At 32.7% G+C, this 7,582-nt stretch overlaps 1 pseudogene; it reads left to right on the top strand.

The window, feature by feature from the left end:
- The first annotated feature begins 972 nt into the window (after positions 1 to 972).
- Positions 973 to 5,410, top strand: LOC111388258 (annotated as a pseudogene).
- The last annotated feature ends 2,172 nt before the right edge of the window (positions 5,411 to 7,582 follow it).

Below are 7,582 nucleotides of genomic sequence, written 5' to 3' on the forward strand. Positions count from 1 at the left end.
TGCAACCTTAAAGTTACAGCAAGTTTCTGCCGGGGATTTGCGTCAAGGATTATTTTCTTCTACTTTCTGTGAGGTTTTCTTCTCTTTCATAATCTTCATAAATCAGGTACACTCGTTTCTTTTTTGATCTTATTACTTTAGTTATTTTACTTTAAAGGAAGGCCAAGCCTCCTTTGTTTTTTATTTTCTATTTATTTTCTTTCTTTAAAGGGAAGGCCGAGCCTCCCGATCTGTCGTTTCTTTATTATATGGTTAGCTGTACCACCTAATTTTTGTTCTTTACATTATTATATGGTTGGCCGTGCCACCTAATTTTTGTTCTTTACATTTATTTTATGTTATTTCATGTCATATTGGTATCGTGAATTTAATTCTCCTCGTTTAGTTAAAGATAATTGTGAAACTTTCTTTAGTAATTTATTTGATTCACCTCAACACTCACTCACATCTTCCACCATAGCTGATAATGAAAGCGTACATGATGAAAATGAAAACCAACAAGCACAAACCATGCGTGATGACTTGCAACTTCCTTGAAATTCTACTCCTTCATGTTTCATTTTCCCTCTTTAATGCTAATAATTTTCGATTCAATCCAGGTATGATTCCATTACTTCCTAATTTTCATGGCTTAGAATCCGAAAGTCCATATTTGCATCTTAAAGAATTTGAGGAAGTATGTGCCACATTTAACGATCAAACTTGTCCCAATGAAATTGTTAAGTTGAAATTGTTTCCTTTTTCTCTAAAAGATAAAGCAAAAACTTGGCTTAACTCTTTAAAACCTAGGTCGATTGGCACATGGCAAGAAATGCAAAGTGAGTTTTTGAAGAAATTCTTTCCAGCACATAAAACTAATGCTTTGAAAAGACAAATCCAAAATTTTTCTAAAAAAACAAATGAAGCATACTTTCAATGTTTAGAAAGATTTAAAGATTTATTAAATACATGCCCACATCATGGTTTTGAAAAATGGCATACTATAAGTTTCTTTTATGCCTAACTCCTGAAATAAAACAATTTGTAGAAACGATGTGCAATGGTGAATTTTTAGATAAAGATCCAAATGAAGCTTTAGAATTTCTAGATCATCTAGCTGAAAATTCTCAATCTCGGCAAACAGTAAAACCAATCAAAAACTCAATCAGATCTAGTCTTTCTAGTTCTAGTGGAGGAAAATATCAGTTGAGTCAAGATGATTATCTAAGTGCTAGGATTGCTAGTTTGTCTAGAAAGGCTGAAGCTATGGAATTAAGGAAAGTAAAGGAAGTTAAACCCGTGCAAAATGATGAAATTTGTAGCATTTGTGAAACTTTTGGTCATCTTACGCATGATTGTCCTAACATCCCAGTTTTCAAAGAAGTTTTACATGATCAAGCCAATTCTATGAACACTTTCAAAAAGCATTTTCCTTATCCATACTCAGAAACATATAATCAACAATGGAGAAATCATCCGAACTTTAGTTGAAGAGATGATAATCGTGTTCATATATCACAACCTCAAGGGCTTTCAAAATTTCCTTCTTTTCCACCACTACAATCAAAGACTCTTGAGGAAACATTGCAATCTCTTAAGTAAGGACAAGCAAATATTAATAATCAAACTTCACAAGCCATCAATGAAATCAAGAACACACTTTCTTCATTGACCTCTTCTTTGCGTTCTCAAGAGAAAGGCAAATTTCCTGCTCAACCTCAACCAAATCCTTCTGGGCAATTTAATGTAAATGCTTCTAGTTCCTCTGAAAGTCAATAAGAAAATGCCAACTCCATCACGACCCTTCGTAGCGGAAAAATTATTGATAAAACCATCCCTTCAAAAGAACTAAAATCTGGTGGGACTTCAAAGCAAGAAAATGACATTTCCAAAAGTGAGGAAAAAATCATTTCTGAACCTATTGTTGAATAATGTCCCATTCCAGCTCCATTTTCTCAACAATTGCAACAAATTTCAAAACTCAACCATAATTCTGAAATTTTTGAACTTTTCAAACAAGTCAAAATTAATGTACCATTATTGGATGCAATCAAACAAGTTCCTTCATATGCAAAATTTTTAAAAGACTTGTGCAATGTCAAGAGGAAACTTAGTGTTCAGCAAAAAGCATTTTTGACAGAGAATGTGAGCTCAATCATTCAACAAAACACTCCACCTAAATTCGAAGATCCTGGTTGTCTATCAAATTCTTGTGTGATTGGAAATAATAGGATAGAGCGTGCTTTGCTTGATCTTGGTGCTAGTGTTAATCTATTACCTTTTTCTGTGTATGAGCAACTTGGTTTGGGAGAAATTAAGCAAACAACAATAACACTTCAACTTGCTAATCATTCAGTAAAAGTTCCAAGAGGAGTTGTAGAGGATGTTCTAGTTCAAATTGATAAATTCTATTATCCTGTTGATTTTATAGTTTTGGACACACATCCTATTTTAAATTCAAATGTACAAATACCTTTCATTTTAGGTCGTCCCTTTCTTGCTACTTCAAATGCATTGATAAATTGTGGAAATGGTATCTTGAAACTCTCTTTTGGAAATATAACTGTGGAAATGAATGTTTTTAACATTTGCAAGCAACATGGAGATAAAGATGATTGCATGAAGTAGTTTTTATTGAATAACTTGTTGATGATCAGTTTATTGCTACATCTTTATCTGATGCACTAGAATTTGAATTTAACGATAATTCTAAAAATTCGCATATAATTTCTTTTGGTGAATTCTTTTCAGGAGAAAAAGACAAGTGATTGGAAATCAAAGTTTGAAAAATTATCACAACAGTCCAATATATCCATGATTTCAAGTGTTCAAATGCTAAAGCTCGACTTGAAGCCATTACCATCTAATCTAAAATACTCATTTTTGGGTGAAGATGAAACTTTTCGATAATAATTTCTTCCCAACTTGATGTGCACCAAGAAGGTAAGTTGTTACAAACTTTAAAAATGCATAAAAATGTTTTAGGATGGACCACAGCTGATATAAAGGGGATTAGTCCTTTGATTTGCACACATAAGATTTATTTGGAGGAATATGCTAAACCTACAAGAGAAATACCAAGAAGGCTTAATCCTGTTTTGAAAGAGGTGGTAAGAAGTGGAGTCATTAAACTCTTAGATAATGAAATCATTTATCCTATTTCTGATAGTAGATGGGTAAGTCCAAACCAAGTAGTACCAATAAAATCTGGTGTTACTATAGTAAAAAATGAAGAAAATGAGTTAATTCCAACTAGAACTGTTACTGGTTGGCGCATGTGTATTGACTATAGGAAACTCAACTCAATAACTAGGAAATATCATTTTCCTTTACCTTTTATGGAACAAATGATGGAAAGAGTGGCATGACATGAATTTTATTGTTTTCTAGATGGATATTCTTGGTATAACCAAATTGAAATTGCACTTGAAGACCAAGAAAAGACCACTTTCACATGTCCCTTTGGTACTTTTGCTTATCGTAGAATGACTTTTGGATTATGTAATGCACCAGCTACATTTCAAAGATGCATGCTTAGTATTTTTAGCGACATGATTGAAAGATCTTTGGAAGTTTTCATGGATGATTTTACTGGTTCTGGGGGTTCATTTGATGATTGTTTAACTAACTTGTAAAAAGTTTTAGTTTGGTGTGAAGAAAAGAATCTTGTGCTCAACTGGGAAAAATGTCATTTTATGGTCACTAAGGGCATCGTACTTGGTCATATTGTATCACCTAATGGAATTGAGGTAGACAAATCTAAATCTAAATTGATTTCTAATTTGCCTACTCCACATAGTGTTAAAGAGGTAAGATCTTTTTTAGGACATGCTATTTTTTATAGAAGGTTTATCAAAGACTTTAGTGCCATATCTAAACCAATGTGTAATCTCTTATCTAAAGACATGCCTTTTGAATGGACTAAGTCTTGTCAAGAAGCTTTTGTTAAACTTAAGAACATGCTTACTTGTGCTCCTATCATGCAACCTCCAGATTGGAATTTACCTTTTGAAATCATGTGTGATGCTAGTGATTATGCTGTTGGAGCTGTCTTAGGCCAAAGAAAAGATAAAAAACCTCTTGTCATTTAATATAGAAGTAAAACTCTAAATAATGCTCAAATGAATTAGTCCACCACTGAAAAAGAATTGCTTGCTGTAGTGTTTGCTTTGGACAAATTTCGATCATATCTAGTTAGCTCACCAATTGTTATTTTTAGTGATCATGCAGCTTTAAAATATCTTCTCTCTAAGAAAGATGCTAAACCTAGGTTGATTAGGTGGATTCTTTAACTCCAAGAATTTGACATCACCATTCAAGAAAAGAAAGGACTAGAGAATGTTGTAGCTGATCACTTGTCTAAGCTTACTTGTGATGGATCATTTGAAACAACATCGATCAAGGATACTTTCCTTGATGAACAACTTTTTAGTGTTTTTGACTTGTCTTGGTTTGTTGATATTGCTAATTTTCATGTGATGGGTCAAATACCATCTCATTGGAATGCCCAAGACAAAAAAAAATTATTCAAAGAGGTATGAAATTTCTTTTGGGATGATCCTTACCTGTTCAAATATTGTCCAGACCAAATAATAAGAAGATGTGTGCCAAATAATGAAATCCAAAAGATAATTGCCTTTTCCCATTCTAAAGCATGTGGTGGTCACTTTTCTTCAAAGAAAACTGCTGCAAAAATCTTGCAGTCTGGATTTTATTGGCCAACTCTTTTCAAAGACACATATGAATTTTATAAAGCTTGTGAATGTTGTCAAAAAAATATGGGATTACTCATAAAGTGTCTACTCCTTATCATCCAAACACTAGTGGTCAAGCTAAACTTATAAATAGAGAGATTAAATACATTTTGGAAAAAACAGTGAATCCAAATAGAAAAGATTCGTCTTTATGATTAACTGATGCTCTTTGGGCTTATCGTACAGCTTTCAAAACACCCCTTGGTATGTCACCTTATCGACTTGTTTTTGGAAAGCCTTGTCATTTACCTGTTGAATTGGACCACAAAGCATTTTGGGCTATTAAAATGTTTAATTTCAGTTTAGATAAGGTAGGTTCACTTAGGAAACTTCAACTGAATGAGTTGGAATAAATCAGGAATGAAGCTTATGAGAACTCTCGAATTTACAAGGAAAGAATGAAGGAATTCCATGATAAAAACATTGTTAGAAAGACTTTTGAGCCTTCCCAAAAAGTTCTTTTGCACAACTCAAGGTTACATTTATTTCCTGGAAAATTACGCTCCAAGTGGACTGGTCCTTTCATTATCTAAACTGTTTACCCACATGGAGCTGTAGAAATTGAAAATCCAAGTAATGGAAATATTTTTAAAGTTAATGGACATCGTTTGAAACCATTTTTTGAGAATTTCTCTAGATTAGAAGAGTCCATTGCTTTACATGATCCTGAAGATTGATATCATTTTCTCATTACTTTATTTTGTAGGTTTATTTTAAGTTTTATAACGTTGTATGTTTGTTTTAGGTGTGTTTCTTTTATTGTCTTTTTTTTCACTAATGAAATTGAAGGTTCATTTAGACCAAGTTTATGCAGACTTTCCAGGTAAAGCTCAAAACTTGTCCCTTTGTTCAAAATTTTGCTCCTTACTGTCCTTCATATATTTTGTACATTTAATCTTTACATTAAGGAAAATGTTTCATTCAGGTTGGGGGGAAAGGAATCGAAAAGTTAAAAAAAAAAAAAGTTCTTACCGACTGTTGATAATATGTGAAATTGATTTTATTTATAATGATTAGGGGATGCTGCTTTGATTTAGTTTAAGCTTGTTCATGTTAGATTGATTTACATTGAGCACAATAATCATAAATCACATATTATTTATATTGGATAAATGGATAGAATATATAGAATTAACTATGACAAAAAAAATAAAAATAAAAAAATAAAATTCCTACTCTAGGTTAGTTTGGGGTTGTTGAGCTGTTTTAGGGAGATATTGAGATACTTGTGGATTCCATGTGTATTAAATTTTGTGTGGATTGCTTAAGACCAATAAGATGATAATTAGGTGAAAATCTAAGTTAAAAATCGATTTTCGAGAATAAGTGTTTAATGAGGGGCATTGCACTAATCATTGCATAGAAGGGAAAAAGCTGACATGTTGTGAAGCTACCCTAAAAGAGCCCAATGAGGACAATTATATATATAAAAAGAGATCAGGCTAGGGCATGAAACAGAATACGCACGACAAACTTGGAAAAAAAAAATAGGTGCATGAAATAGATGATGCACTGCATGCCTTGATTAAGTCCCAAATACTTATTTTAGAGAATTAGACCTTTGATAAGAGATTAGTAGCTTAGTTGATTCTTGGAGATTGAATCAGTCACAATTAAGGAGAATCCTCATTTATTGATGTGTTGAGCTACAATTAGTAAAGTCTAACCAAACTAGAGAGGGTGAGTAATAGTATATAAATTTAACCATAAATCACACTGTGGGAAAATAGTTACAAAATCAAGTTTGGGGGTGTGTATCCAATGAGAGAAGAGAGAAACAATTGACCATTGAGGATTGGGATGAATCCAATTTGAAAAAGTATGTGATTGGTTGAATTGATTATGCACACACACACGTTGGTCGAGTATTGAACAAGTTAGACTATGTTTTGGTAGCAAACCTTAGAAGTCTTTGGTTAAGCATTTTAAAATCCTGAGATAAGTGCGACAAGCTATTTCATTTGAACTATTTTTGAATTTTTATTGCTAGAGACTAGCAATATCTTCGTTGGGGAGTGTGATTAGTGTCTAAAAGTGTTTCAAAGATATATCATTTACAAGGCATTTTACATTCACTTTGTTTAAAAACACTAATGTTATTCTCTAATTTCAATTCTCTTGCCGTAAATTCAATTTCCATAAATACATGGATAAAAATACAATTAATTGAAATACGCATTTAATACATGTCAGCATGAGTATTATACATTTGAAAGAGTATTTATTTGATGTATTTCACATGTATTTCCAATTTAGAGAAAGTGGAGGAAAAAAATGTTGAAAAGTCAAGAATAGTGAACTGTCTCAAGCAAGAAGCATTTGTCGGTAGAATGATCATAACTTGAGCTGCAGACATTGAACCAATGTGATTCAAGTTGGGTTGGAAAGATAAGACATGTATCGACAACTTTTATATTTTGTAAGAAGTCAAATTCGTATCACAAGGCAGCCAAAATTCTCGTGCAAAGTCCAACTTGTTACCTGCTGGATACAACTTTTCTATCTGTGAAACAGCCCTTATTGTTTTTGTCATATCTGGAGTTATATAGATCCAATGAATCTGATATTTGCACCAATGGAACGATAACTCAAGTGGAAATAATTTAAAAGTTGATCACAAGTCAAATTCGCTTCACAAAGTATCTGAAAATTGGCATCAAGTTGCATGTTCTAGCTGTCTTGAAGATGGACAAAAACAAGTTACATTGTCCACGTTGCATTTTGGATGTTCCTTTGTCTATAAAAGGGGACCTTGGGGACGATTTTGAGAGCATCAGTTCCTCTCCATCGTATTCTAGTTTCCTTCATTTTCTTTGTAACACTTCAATATGTCTTTCTAAACCATTAGC

Source organism: Olea europaea, unplaced genomic scaffold, assembly GCF_002742605.1.
Source record: "Olea europaea var. sylvestris unplaced genomic scaffold, O_europaea_v1 scaffold479, whole genome shotgun sequence".
Lineage (NCBI taxonomy): Eukaryota > Viridiplantae > Streptophyta > Magnoliopsida > Lamiales > Oleaceae > Olea > Olea europaea.